The sequence below is a fragment of the Cupressus sempervirens genome, chromosome 3, assembly GCF_028749045.1.
Source record: "Cupressus sempervirens isolate cs-2001-9-10 chromosome 3, ASM2874904v1, whole genome shotgun sequence".
Taxonomy (NCBI): domain Eukaryota; kingdom Viridiplantae; phylum Streptophyta; class Pinopsida; order Cupressales; family Cupressaceae; genus Cupressus; species Cupressus sempervirens.
This window is the reverse complement of record NC_143120.1, coordinates 454,258,225-454,272,425: the sequence shown is the minus strand read 5'-3', so window position 1 is coordinate 454,272,425 and position 14,201 is coordinate 454,258,225.

The following is a 14,201-nucleotide window of genomic DNA, read 5'->3' as shown; positions in this document are numbered from 1 at the left end:
GCTGAATTTGAATGACTCTTTTTTGTTCAAGCCCCTGTGTGGGTTAGACTGCCTGAATTGCCTTTAGAATTCTGGAACGAAGACATTTTTGTGGGGCTAGCTAGGTTTTTTGGAAAAATTCTATCTATTGATCCAATCACTACTTCCAAAAGATGTCTCAACTATGCTCACATCTGCATAGGAGTTAGAGAAGGAACAGGCATGTCAGAAACTGTGGCTTTTCACTCAAAACTTGGGGTGCATGTCCAAAAATTGATCTATCAAACTATGCCTTTTGCCTGTTTCCTTTGTTTGAAGGTTGGCCATAAGGAAAATTAGTGCCCAAAGGCTGTGAAGCAGAAAAGTCAAAAAAGTCAGGATCATGTTAAATCAACCAAAGCAAAGAAGAAATCCAAGCCCTTTGGAACCTCTATCAAGGGAAAAAAAAAACTAATATAGAGACGCAAACCTACTAAGAAGCCTGAGAACTAGGATGGCAAGGAGGCTAAGGGTAACACTGCCGGGCAGGATGCAGTCCAAGGTGATAAAAGTGGCAATAGATCACACCACCCTAACTCTGTTTCATAGGACGGTCTCCAAGTCCCATAGGAGCCCCCAGTGGATAGCCCAATTGTTGTGGCCATAGTTGTGGTAGAAGATAATGTGATCTCTGAGAAGGAGCAAAATGTAGGAAGGAAGGAGACCCCTTGAGTGGAGATCTCAAGGGTCTCTAATTTAGACCCCCCGAATAATGGGGCTGATGATTCTTTGAGGGTGGTGGATCACAATCAATGTGACGAAGCTGCCAATGTTGGGTCTAGTCAGGTGGGAAACCCTGGTCCTCTGATAAACTTGGCAACATCCAATGGTCTGGGGACTAAGATCATAGAGCTCATTAACATCTCTTCTCCAAAAATGATCTCACAATGGGAAGATTGGATTGACAGATGTACTCAAGACAACATTAATGGTTGGAGTCTGGTTTAAAAAAAAAAAAAAAAAAAAATCATGTCCACCCTCCTCTGTCACCAGTGACAACTAGAAGCAGAGTTAAGGCTGATGTTGGGGGTAAACTCAAGTCCCTAAGAAGGAAAAACATGAACCAGCTACTACAGGAAGAGGCCAGAAAGAACTTGTAGATGGGATCCACAAAACCATTAAGGAATACTCTGGAAGTAAGAAATGAAGATCATTTATTGGAATATAAGGGGCCTAAATGGGGCTCACAAATAGGAGTTAGTTAGGAACATGATTAGAGACCAAAGACCAGTTTTTTTATTGATTCAAGAAACAAAAATGAGAAAAGATGTGGTAGGCAAGATTTCCTTCAACAAAAACATGAGTAGCGAGGCCATAGACTCAAAGGGAGCTTTAGGAGGGGTGTTGATTCTCTACAATAACAAGGCTTATTAGATATTTACTATCTATAATGTAGGTAATGCCCTCTATGCAAGGTGTCCCATATTTATAGTGATGAATCTTGGTTTATTTTAAACCTTTACGCTCCCAATTCCAAAAGGGAGAGAAAGGTTTTCTGGACTAAGCTAACAGATGTTATTAACTCTAATAATCTAAATAAAGGGATTATAATGGGGGACTTCAATTCCCCATCTGATGAGGATAAAAGAGGAGGGCTTGCCTCAGATCAGGAGAGTAAGTTAGACCTCTCAAATTTCATCAACAACTTGGCCTTAATGGATGTTGATCTCACAGGGGGAAGATTCACATGGTCTAATAGGAGAGTTGGGGGAGATTGTATCCAAGTCCATCTTGACAGAGCTCTCATGTAACGCCCCGCTCGGGAACCCAAGAGAAATAAACCTAAAATGTTACAATGTTTACTGAACTATTTTTTTTTTTAAAAGTTTAAACAACATCAAGATAACATTAATGCGGAAGCAATATGAACATATACATCAAATACACATATGCAAATATAGATACAGTTTCAAATTCCTCAAGAGTTCCTTTACGTTGAGTCACATTTAATGATTTTAAATTAATTAGTTTAAGTTCCAAGTATAATGTCTCAAGATCATAAAGAAATAACAGATACATAAATCGCATAAGCAAATGCATAAGTATAAACCATACAATGAAAGCACATCCACTAAATAACATCCACTGCACATGTCGCAGGGTATGTGAAAATAGATACAATACACCAGGACATATGATAACATATATACATCATCGGAAAAGAAGTCTTTGAGATAAGAAATAAGAATGATAAAGGTACATCTTCTACAACGAACATCCAACAGCTGGCAATGTGAAGGGGAACCCAAATGGTAAGAAGGCACTACCTCCCGACCACGTGGTTACCTAGTCAGGCTTCCACTCCCACCGTGCAGGGAAGATAATGAACGATCCACATACGGCTATCAAACATAAAACATTCCTAGGCAAGGTACCCCTAATAGCCAAAACTACCTCAAAGGTAACGCATGCTACTCAAGAAGATAAAATAATCCAAAAGTAAGAACGCTCAATCCAATACCGACACCACATAACCAAACATCATACACAAACCAAGTATAAACCAAATACCAAGATCATAAGATAAAGTCAACGAAAGATAATCATCTCAAGTCAAAAACCACATGTCAAAAGTACAACATAATGAAACACCAATCATCATCAATGAAAGTAAGTAACCACAATAAACACATCCAACAATAGATACACCACCAACAATAAGTACACCACATCCAACAATAAGTACACCACCAGAGATACACAAAAACTACAGAGGAGACTTAGGCTACATACTAGGGAGTGTCATCACATGGCTGCTTGAGTTACCCCGGACTGATCTCTTAATAGACCCTGGACCCTCAAGCGTTGAGTTACCCTGAACTGGTTACTCTGAACCCCGGACCCTCAACATCACACATATGGAAACTAGAAAGCCCTCTCAAGAAGACGAGGCACTCATTTCATTCCCATCCTTAGTCTATACAAGCACTAAAGGCATGGGTAGATCAAATATCTCTAACTTATCTTTTTAGTGTGTTTCCCCCCATAAATTTTACTTACTAGATTATCACTTATTACATAACTTGCATTAGGTTACCCTGGTACTGACCACTTTGGGTCCCGGACCCCTATTGCAAGCCACTCCCAAGTCACATACCTAGACAACCTCTCCTAAGCACATAAAAACACAGTTGTGTCCCATACCACAACACCCATAAAGATCAAACTTGGTTCCTTAACAAGCAACTTGATAACAAGATGGATCAAACTAAATCCAAATATACATAAATGCTCACAAAACAAATCTCATAAGTATAAACTCCAATTTGAATCACAAGAATCATCATAACATCTAGCCACATAATAGTATCCAAGAAATCTCACAAAACCTCTGGTGTACATCCTAGACTGGTCGACATCTAAACGACACCAAAATCCAAAAAGAAATATAGACAGTATATAGAAAACATCATAGTCTCACAGTTGGATTTGATTGATAATATATTGTTGAATTAATGTAAGGCTTCAATTTTCGTTTTTTTTTTTTTTTTTTTTTTTTTTTTTAATTTATTATTATTATTATTATTATTATTATTATTATTTTTTTTTTTTTTTTAAATTTTTTTTATAAATTTTTTATTATTATTATTATTATTTTAATTTTTTTTTAAATTTTTTTTAAAATTTATTTATTTAATTTTATTATTATTATTATTATTATTATTATTATTATTTAACTAAGTCAAATTTCAATAATTTTGTTTATTAGAAGAACAACCCTTCTAATAAATTTAGATAAATTATTATATATGAAAATTTTAAGAATTGTATTATAATTCTATATTCTTTATTTTATAATATTTTTCTCAACGAACTTCATAACAATATTATTTTAATATATACATATTTTAATAACATTTACGATATTAAACTGATAGGAAAAATAAATTGAACCCTTCGAATTTTCAATCCTAAGATTTTCATTTCCAAAAACAAACCCCTTCCAAATTTAAATTTCTTAATTCCATTTTAATTCAAAACCCAAATTTCAATTTAATACTAAATTTCTTTCAGAAGTAAAACAAGGTTTTCTAAATAGTTTTTTTTCAATCCCAATTCCCAGAAGAAATCAAATCGCAAAAGATTCAGAAGAAAGGTAGCAAGATTCATTCAATAAAATTTGAGAAAGCAATTTCCAACAAGCACGAAGAAGACAAAGATCCGAAAGTGTTTCTAGAATGGTTCACAAACCCTACCTTGATCTGATGCTAACAATCTGGTGAAACCCTTGCTAATCCGAACCCTTCCAAGCTTCCAAAGATTTCTTTGCTCCCCTTTCCAAAAGTGTGTTCCCTGAAAACCTGTGTGTGCAATAATGACCCAAAACCCTCTAATATAGAATCTAATTACCTTTTAGGGCTTCTGTCCCCACAACTCTAAAATAATAATTACTTTATTTAATTAATTCATTCATGCACAATTAATTTTCCTTTTAATTAAAATTATTATTTTATTATTCCTTTCATGCACGTTAAGTGAATTGTTAAATTACTTTATTTAACTTTCCACTTTACTTTAATAAATTTATAACTTTTTAAATCTCATGTGCACATTATTAAAATATCTTTATTCAAGTTCACATTTTTATTTTTTTAATTAATTTTATTTTTAACTCATGCATAATTCATGCGAACTATAATCTTTATGATAATTAAATATCTTTTCACTTTTAATTTCATTTTTAGAAACTTAATTGATAAAATATTTATTAACTTAAATAACAATAATATTTAGCATTTATTTTAAAATGCACTCTAAATATATTATTATTAAATTAAATAAATATAATCACGTTCTAAATTTAAACTTTAACTTTTATCCCCAATATTTAATTCTCTCTTATTTAATTAATTCATTCATGCACAATTAATTTTCTTTTTAATTAAGATATTCTTTTATTAATCCTTCATGCACTTTAAGTGAATTGTTAAATTACTTTATTTAACTTTCCACTTTGACTTTGCTTTTAAAGTTAATTTATAATTTTAATCTCATGCGTACTTTATTAAAATACTTTTATTCAAGTTCACATGTTTTTATCTTTTAAATTAATCTCTTATATTTAAAACTCATTCATGCGAACTTAAATCTTTTCCATAAATTAATATCTTTTTTCCTTTTTTATATATTTTTGAACGTTTTAATTTGATAAATATTTATTAACTTAAATAACAATAATATTTAGCATTTATTTAAAAATGAACTCTAAATATATTATTATTAAATTAATAAATATTATTACGTTCTAAATTTAATCTTAAAACTTTTATCTTCAATTTAATTCTTTATATTTAATTAATTTCTTAATTAATTAAATATAATTAAATATTCATAATATCATAATAATTTTTCATTAAATTAAATTATTAATTTAATCTATTAATTAGACTTAATTAATAGAAAATACATCAAACACTCACAAAACAACATACACACAAAATACTCACGGGTTTAAAAAGGGTAGACAGTCTGTTACGAGTCCTCCTTGCAGGACAAGTATTATAGGCTTATGGCTAAGATTGGACCTGATCATTATCTTCCCATTCTCACCATTTGAGTATTTGTAATAGGGCACGCTCATCCTGGCAATTCAGGGAAGTCGATGCCCGGTACCTACATCCTACATAAAAGACGAGCATGTACATGTATATAATATATCTAAACTAAATAGACAATGGCGGGGAGTGGTTCATCGTGTAGATCCCGACTAGCAGGTGACTACGATTCCCTCCCCTAACCACATCAAACACGTCAGACAGAAAGATAAAATAAACACACACACCATACACATGCAAGTATGGGGTAAGTATAATAATCACAAATCTAAGATCAAATGCGTACATATAATAATGCATCTCTATCAATACAACATAATCATCATTAAAGACATCATGTTAACATTTTTATGAAAGAAACCACATTTACTAACTAGGATCATCAAAATACCATTAACAACACATGAATGAAATCAACTAAGCAATAATAACCGATGCATTTGTAATCAAAGTCATGAAATAATATCATAATAATGTAAATCTAGTATCTCTAAAACTAATCAATGCATAAAATTAGCCTAAGGAATTTGACAATGATAATAGAAATGCGAACTAGGGGCAGGCACTACATCTCATTTACCCTATTTTTTTGCAAACCTAGTCCTGTAGGCTTTCCCTTCTTCCTAGAATGGGATTGGACCACTCCCCCATATCTCTTTCTATCTATCCTCTTTCGTTCAAAAGGTCCTTCCCTTTCTATTTTGAGAAAATGTGGGTCTCCCACTTGGCTTTGGAAACCAAGATTTCTTTATGGTGGAACATTGAGGTGGAGGGCACTGCAATGTTCAGGGTAGCCCAAAAACTGAAGAATGTGAAAAGAAATATCAAAATCTAGAACAAAATGGACTTTGGCCACATTTTCCAAGATAAGGATGAGAGGACTAACCAGCTTCGCGCAATCTAGGCAGAGATTCAACAAGATGGATATAATGATTAGAATTGGTTGGAGGAAAGGTCTATTCTCTCTGACCTTCATAACATTATCTCCAGGGAAGAACACTTTTGGAAACAGAAATCAAGAGTTAATTGGCTTAAGGAAGGGGACCAAAACACCAGGTTCTTCCACTTATCTACTTTAAATCATAGGGCCACTAACAGGATTTCTTGCATCAAGAAAGGTCAATTTTTGTTATCTAAAGATAATGAGATAGTGGATGAAGCATTGTAGTTTTTCTCTTCTCTCCTCTCTAAGGATCACACTCTCTCGATGCCTGATCAAGAGGATATTCTATTGGCTATTCCTTCTATTTTGCAAGCCCACCACAACTCTATGTTGAAAGCTATTCCAACCTTGGAGGAAATTTTCCAAGCTCTCAGTTCACTTCCAGGTGATAAGGCCCCTGACCTGGATAGTTTTTTGACCTTCTTTTTCCAAGTCTACTAGGAAGTGGTCAAAGGGGATGTTGTGAAGGCTGTGCAGGAATTCTTTGGGGCCAAAAACCTTTTGAAAGAACTCAATGCCACCTTTCTGGTCCTCATTCCAAAAATCTTGGGGGCAGATTTGATGGATAAGTTTAGGCCCATTAGTCTTTGCAATTCTTTCTACAAAATCATTTCCAAAGTCCTTACTTCTAGGCTTCTCAGAATTCTTCATCTGATTATCTCCCCTCAGCAAACTGGCTTTGTCCCAAGGAGATAGATTCTAGACTCCATCATCATAGTGCATGAGGTGATCCACTCTCTTGAAGCTAGCAAGAGGGAAGGTTTCCTACTCAAGCTTGATATGTCTAAAGCTTATGATAGGGTGGATTGGAATTTCCTAATGGTGGTCATTCAAGCTTTTGGCTTTGATCCCCAAGTGTGTAAACTCATCTTTTAGCTTATCTCTTCCCCTTCCTTGTCTATTTTAGTTAATGGCTCCCCTTCAAATTTCTTATTCCCTTCAAGAGGGATAAGATAGGGTGATCCCCTATCCCCTGTTCTCTTCATCATTTTGGTTGACTATCTCGGAAGGTTTATTTTAAGAAAAAGATAGGATCAGAGTCTGTAAGGTCTTAAGCCTTCATCTGGTCATCTTTCTTTCACCCACTAGCAATTTGTGGGCGATACTATTCTAGGGGGTGAGGCCACGGTCCAGGAGGCTAGAGTGTTTAAGGGCTTACTGAATACTTATACTAGGGGTTCTAGCCAGGCTATTAACTAGGATAAGAGTTTGATCTACTTCATTAATACTTTTCTAGAGAGACAAAGGAAAATTGCTCGTATATTGGGAAGTGGCATTGGTACACTTTCTGCAAGTTATCTTGGTATGCCTTTGGGGTCCAAACCTCTAGAATCTTTTTGGAATAGCATCATTGATAGATTCAACAAGAAGTTAGCTAGCTGGAAAGGTGTGACTCTCAACCAGGCTAGCAAATGCACTTTGGTGAAATCTATTTTTCAAAATCTCCCCACTTATGCCTTAAGCCTCTTTGGGATCTTGTCTAAGCAAGCTGATAGAATGGAGAAGATTCAGAGGGACTTTCTCTGGACAAGAGTTGAAGAGCACAAAAGATATCATCTTGTCACCTGGGACCATGTTTGCCTTCCCAAATATTATGGGGGCCTTGGTATTAGAAAAATCAGAGATCTCAATAATGCCCTTTTAGCCAAATAGATCTAGTGCATTTTTTAGATTTCTAGAGAATGGATGGAAATTATGATTGAAAAGTACCTAAGAAGGTAGTCACTCAGCCTTTTGCTTCATGCGGCTTATATTCCTCGAGGATCTTACATATGGAATGGGATCCTAAAGGTTAAGGCCCTGGCTAAGCCCAAAGCTAAATGGAAAATCGGTAAAGGTGAGGACATGTTATTTTGGCAGGATGATTGGACAATCCAAGGACCACTTATTGACTAGGTGCCCCATTTATGGTAGATGGGCAGAGCCATGCATAAGAAGACATGGTCTAAAAGTTAGTGATTACAATACATGCAATAGATGGCAGGACTTGTCTATGATTTCCCCGAAACTTAATTCTTTGATGTTTAGCTTGAATGTTATTTTTATAAAAAATAAGAGGGATGAAGTCATCTAAGGAGGTAACTCGAATGGCTATTACTCTGTTGCCTCTGAGTACTTTTCATTATGGGATAGAATGGAGAAACCCATCTAGGCTAAGGCATGGATCCCTGACCTTACCCAAAAAATAAATATATTCTTTTGGCTTTTGCTCCAAGAAAAAATCCTTATTATGGACAATTTAGCTAAGAGAGGCCAGATTATCCCCAATAGGTGCAGTTTATGCAAGCAAGCTTTGGAGTCAGTTAATCACCTTTTTATTCACTGCTCCTACACCTCCAATATTTGGAATCTCTTGACCAGGGACTTTCGGGTCAGCTGGTGCCCCCCAGTCAACATTCAAGAATTCTTCAACCAATGGAGGAGTATACATAAAGGTTTAATCACCCAAATTTTGTGCTCCTAGTCCCTTCCACACTTCTACTGGGGTATTTGGAAAGAGTAGAATAACGAAATTTTTGGAGATAGGGAATCCCCTGAGTTTGTCATTGCTAAGAAAATTGAAGGATTAATGAAGGAGAACTTCACCTCCACAAAGGAAGGAAATATTGAAGAAGGTGGGAACAGTAGACAAAGGAAATTGGATAGGGATGCAAAAAGACAGGATGCTAGGTGGTTTTCCCTCCTTGAAAATTGGTACAAGGCCAATTTTGATGGGGCTGCTAAAGGGAACCTAGGCCCTATTAGCAATGGAAGCCTCATTAGAAATAGCTATGGTGGAGGAGTGGTGGCTTTTTCCTGCCTTCTTGGACATCAGATGGACCATTTCACTAAAGCCAGTGCTGCCAATCACATTGTTAAATTGGCCCTGGCTTCTGGGATAGAGAACCTATGGCTAGAGGGGGATTCATTAAACATTATTAATTGTCTCAACGGTTACTCTATGCCTTCATGGACCATTGCGAATATGATAGAGGAATTAAAGTCTGACTTGGGCAAGTTCAAAAAGGCCTATATCAACCACTTGTATAGGGAGGCCCACACAACAGTTGATTAGTTTGCTAACAAAGTGGTCATCAATATTACAAAGATGATGTGGCATGTCGATGACATTTTTCTGGTGGCAACAAATAATTTGATCCTACAAGATCGCATCCCAGGAAGTACTACTAAAATCCAAATTTAATAATGGGAATATTTGCTATATTGCACGTCAGAGTGGGAGTTAATAAAAATCATGTGAAACTCTTTTCAAAACATAATAGTGTGTACATATGGCATGCTTTAAGGGTTGTTTTGAATACTACCATTAATACTGATATTTTCAAAAATGTCTTTGAGATTCGTAGTTTGAAGGAGGCCGAGGTCCATAAGCATTCTATGAGCAGGTGGGGTAAGGATTCTGTGAGTAGGAGGGGGCATATTAAATCAAAGGAAACCATGGTGGGGGAGAGAAGCAGGAGGGAGCCATCAGGAGACGTAGAGAACTGGAAGGAAAAATTGAAGGTTTGGCATAAATTGGAAAAGGGTGGAATCACTAGATTCTTGGAGAAGCTTCATGGTTTTGATGCGGGCATAACCAAGATTATGGTGGACTCCTGGAAAAATGGGAGAGTCATAATTGACAGGGTGACCCACCATGTCAATGTAGAATTGATAGCCTGGGTTGCAGAAATCCCTTTGGAAGGGAGTAATTTTTTCAAAGATAAGAAAATGTCAACAAATGTTGTCAAAGTATTTGCAAAGGATGAAAAGGAGCTGAACAAGCTCATCAAGGTGGAGATGTATTACAACATGCAATCAATCAAAAAGCTATGGAGGTATGTTCTTAGGATTATCATTGAATATATCTCCCTGGACCCCATATTTGATAGGATAAGAATGCATCATTTTGTCTTGCTTAATAACTTTAGGCATGGTATCAAAATTTCTTTTCCTTTTTATCTCTTCACCTCCATGAGCAAGGGCATCGAGGGTTTCAACAGGAAACCAACCACTAACCTAGCTCTCCATGAGGGATTACTCCTCCTGTTTTATGAGTATTTGAAGTCTCAAACCAAGGGAAAATCCCTTGGTGATACTAGGTGTGCTTCTGAGGAAATGAGGAGCTCAGACTCCAAGGATTCAAGCCTAGGTGAATCACTGATTAGTGTTGGATTAGATGGGGATAAGATGGAGAAGACCAGCCTAGAAAGTGGGCAGGCAGAGGATGATCTAAAATATACCAGGGACCAGGCAGAGGCTCAAAACTAGGACTAAGAGGATGCGGACAATAGGAAGACCAATAAAGCTACAGAGACCCTGTAGGTTCTTGACAGAGAGAATTGATAGTTAGTGCCTTTTTGTTGTCTAGTTGTTTCTTTGTGTAGCTGGTTTTTTCTTGTTCTAGTTTAACTGGTTTTTTGTTTCCTAGCTATGGGCCTATTGTTTTGGGTTGGCTTTTGTTAAGCAGTTTCACTGATGTTGGACTTTTCTGAATATTTCTATATTTGATATGTTGTAAAAACTTTCGGGTTTCAGATACTTGTAAAACCTATTTTACTTAATCAAAAATAATGAAATATGTTCAATAAATATTTTGAGGTGATAAAAACTTATTTATTAATTTTGAAACTAAATCAAGTGGTTGAAAAGTTCTTATTTATTAATCTATAAGAAAATAACTAAATTCCTCTAAGATGGAAAGCTCGCAACTAACCATTTTGTTATAGGCTTTTTCTTGTGATTATATGATAATTAAATAATACTTTGTTGACTATTTAATCTTTTTTTTAATGTTTTAATTAGATAAGAAGAGATTTTAAAATTACAAAGGAAGATAAAGAAAAATAGGACAAAAAAATATGTATAAGAAACCAACACACAACCAACCAAATAGACTAAAGCATCAAAGATCTGGATGCGAAAGACCAAACATTGAAACCAAAAAATCTAACAACTTAGATAACCTTAAGAAAAAAAATTCTAAGCTTTCTTGAGCTCAACAATGGGTTTTACTAACATTATCATAAACTTCAATTCTTGTAACTACCTAACTAGAATAAATTGAACCTCCGAAAAGATAAAAGAAGGAACAAAACACATTGAACAATTGGTTTTAACATGGATCACATAAGCTTATCTTCTAGAAACTTAGCAACAATAATAATCTTAGCCAAAATGGATCTCAAAATTGTCCTATAAGAGACAACATAGCTCCGAAAAAGAAAGAAACATCCAACTAGCTAGAAACAATAAAAATCTACATATAAAATAAAATAAAATAAATTGACCTCTCTCACAAGAAAAATATACACCTATACAAGGGATATCATCACCTTAATTGTAACCACAAAAGAGGAAGAAAAGGTAAGAATGATCCATACTTATTCCTAAAGGATGTTCCTTACCTCCATTAATTAAAACTCCATCTCTAAAGGATTCACACGAGAATAGACCAAGGGTAGAGAGAAATAAACCTAGTTGAGAAAAAAGAGAATTAGATAAAAAGATACTCTAACAAATCACCAACACTACCATGTCATTTCTCCAAAGATTTAATATGAAAAAAAGGAATAAATAAGAACACTTCACTTGAAATCATAGAACCACCAATCCATAAGTAGGTTAAGTGAAACCACTACTAACACCAAAATGCTAAGATTTTTTCTGGATAGGAACACAAAGAACCAAAAAAATCCAAAATATCCAAGAAGCAAAAATAAAATAGAATTACACAAATAAGGGTCATCAAAACACCCCTTAGAGAGAAGAAAGAAAGAGGAACCTTCTTTGAACAAGATAGGAGCTCTACTAACTACACCAATGCCAAAAAAAAGTAATGGAACATACTCAAATCCACTTCCCTACAAACTATCTAAACAACCATAAAAATAAGAGGGAAAATATAGAACTAGTTGTACAACCACTTGCAATAAAATTAAACAACATGACTGTAAAAGGCCACAACTATTTAACAAATTATTTCCTAGAAGTGACATCTACCAAACTCAAAGAAACAAAAAGATAGATAAAAATTTCTCTTCATGAAGTAACAAAAAATAAAATACCAATAACAGATGCTCCCAAGCCACAAGTTATAATCACCAAACTAACAATTATCACTTAATCTAAACTACAAGTCATAGACAATAAGTAGGAACACACAAGATGTTTGTAAGAATAGAAGGCATAATAAAGGAACCCCTAAAACTTTTTCATCAATTAAAAAAAAAGGTGAAGAAGAAGAATCTTGCATGAATAGGAGTTGGTGACAATTTCCTACCTAAAAATTACAAAATGAATGAAATTAAAAGGTAAAACAAAAGACCTAAATTATCCATTAGCTCTTCTTGATCTATGAAAATGTTTAGTTCCACAGTACTAAATGCACAAAAGTATTTTCTCATGGAATGTTTATATTGTATTTATAAGAAATTTCATCAAAAACTCCACAATGCAAATAGTCAAAATAATCATTTTTGGGTCTACTCCATGTGTGTGTGTGTGTGTGTGTGTGTGTGTGTGTGTGTGTGTGTGTGTGTGTGTGTGTGTGTGTGTGTGTGTGTGTGTCCATATATATATATATGGCAATTTCAAATTATCTTCCTTCTGGTTTCCCATCCCATAGTAACAAGGCAAACATAAAGGGGAATATACTCACACTTCACCACATTTAAATTCTAAAGGGGAATATACTCACACTTCACCATGTTTAAATTCTCACTCACTTATTCCTTAAGCATTATTCTCACCTAGAAGTGACTTCCTTTTATTATGACACTTCAAAAGTTTTAATTTTAACTAATTAACATTTTACATGGATGTTTTAATTTTTTAGTAGCACTAGGGGAAGTATTCATGGTCACATTATTGAGCTTGGTGGCCTCTACAATATTATTTTTCAAGGTAATTAATGTCTTGAATGCACTTATATAATTAATGTATCCTTATCTTACTAAAGTAGGGAAATGTAATGTCTCAAGAAATACCCTATTCTAATTTTACACTTCCAAATTGTACCTAGTGCATTTATGACTAAATTAATGATTGTGATGTAACTATTATAACTTTGAGGATTTTAAAGATGAATTATTAGAAGGTTTGTGTTTGAAATTGAGATGATATTCTACGTATAGGAGTGGTGTGCACATGTACAAAGAACAATCTAAATGCCCCAATAGGTTCTCTAATTAAAATGGTAATATTTTATGTTAGATTTTTTTTATGTGCATCTTTTGGCACAAATATTCCCAAAATGGCTCCAAGAAACAAATTCTTAATATTCTTCATTTGTGCATCATTGGTCCTTTGTAATTCTCTCTTTTTCTCTCTTTGATCTTACAATGAAGCTCTACTAGAATCTTACTACACTCTTGACTGCCACTACAAGTCAAGGCTTCTCTAATTCAATTGTGACATTCACAATCTTGAGAGAGAGGTTGCCACTACAACAAATCAAGGCTTCTCTCATTCAATTGTGGCATTCACAATCTTGAGAGAGAGGTCACAACTTCATAACAATTTTTATTTTATCGCTCTTTGCTTTGATCTCATACTTTACTAATGCATATTTATTTCTCATGTATGTATGTATATATATATGTATATATATATATATATATATTCTCATTTTATCTCTAGTAATTTAATGGTTTTTCTTCATAAAAAGAATTATTTATATAAGGTATTTAAATATGCAATCTACA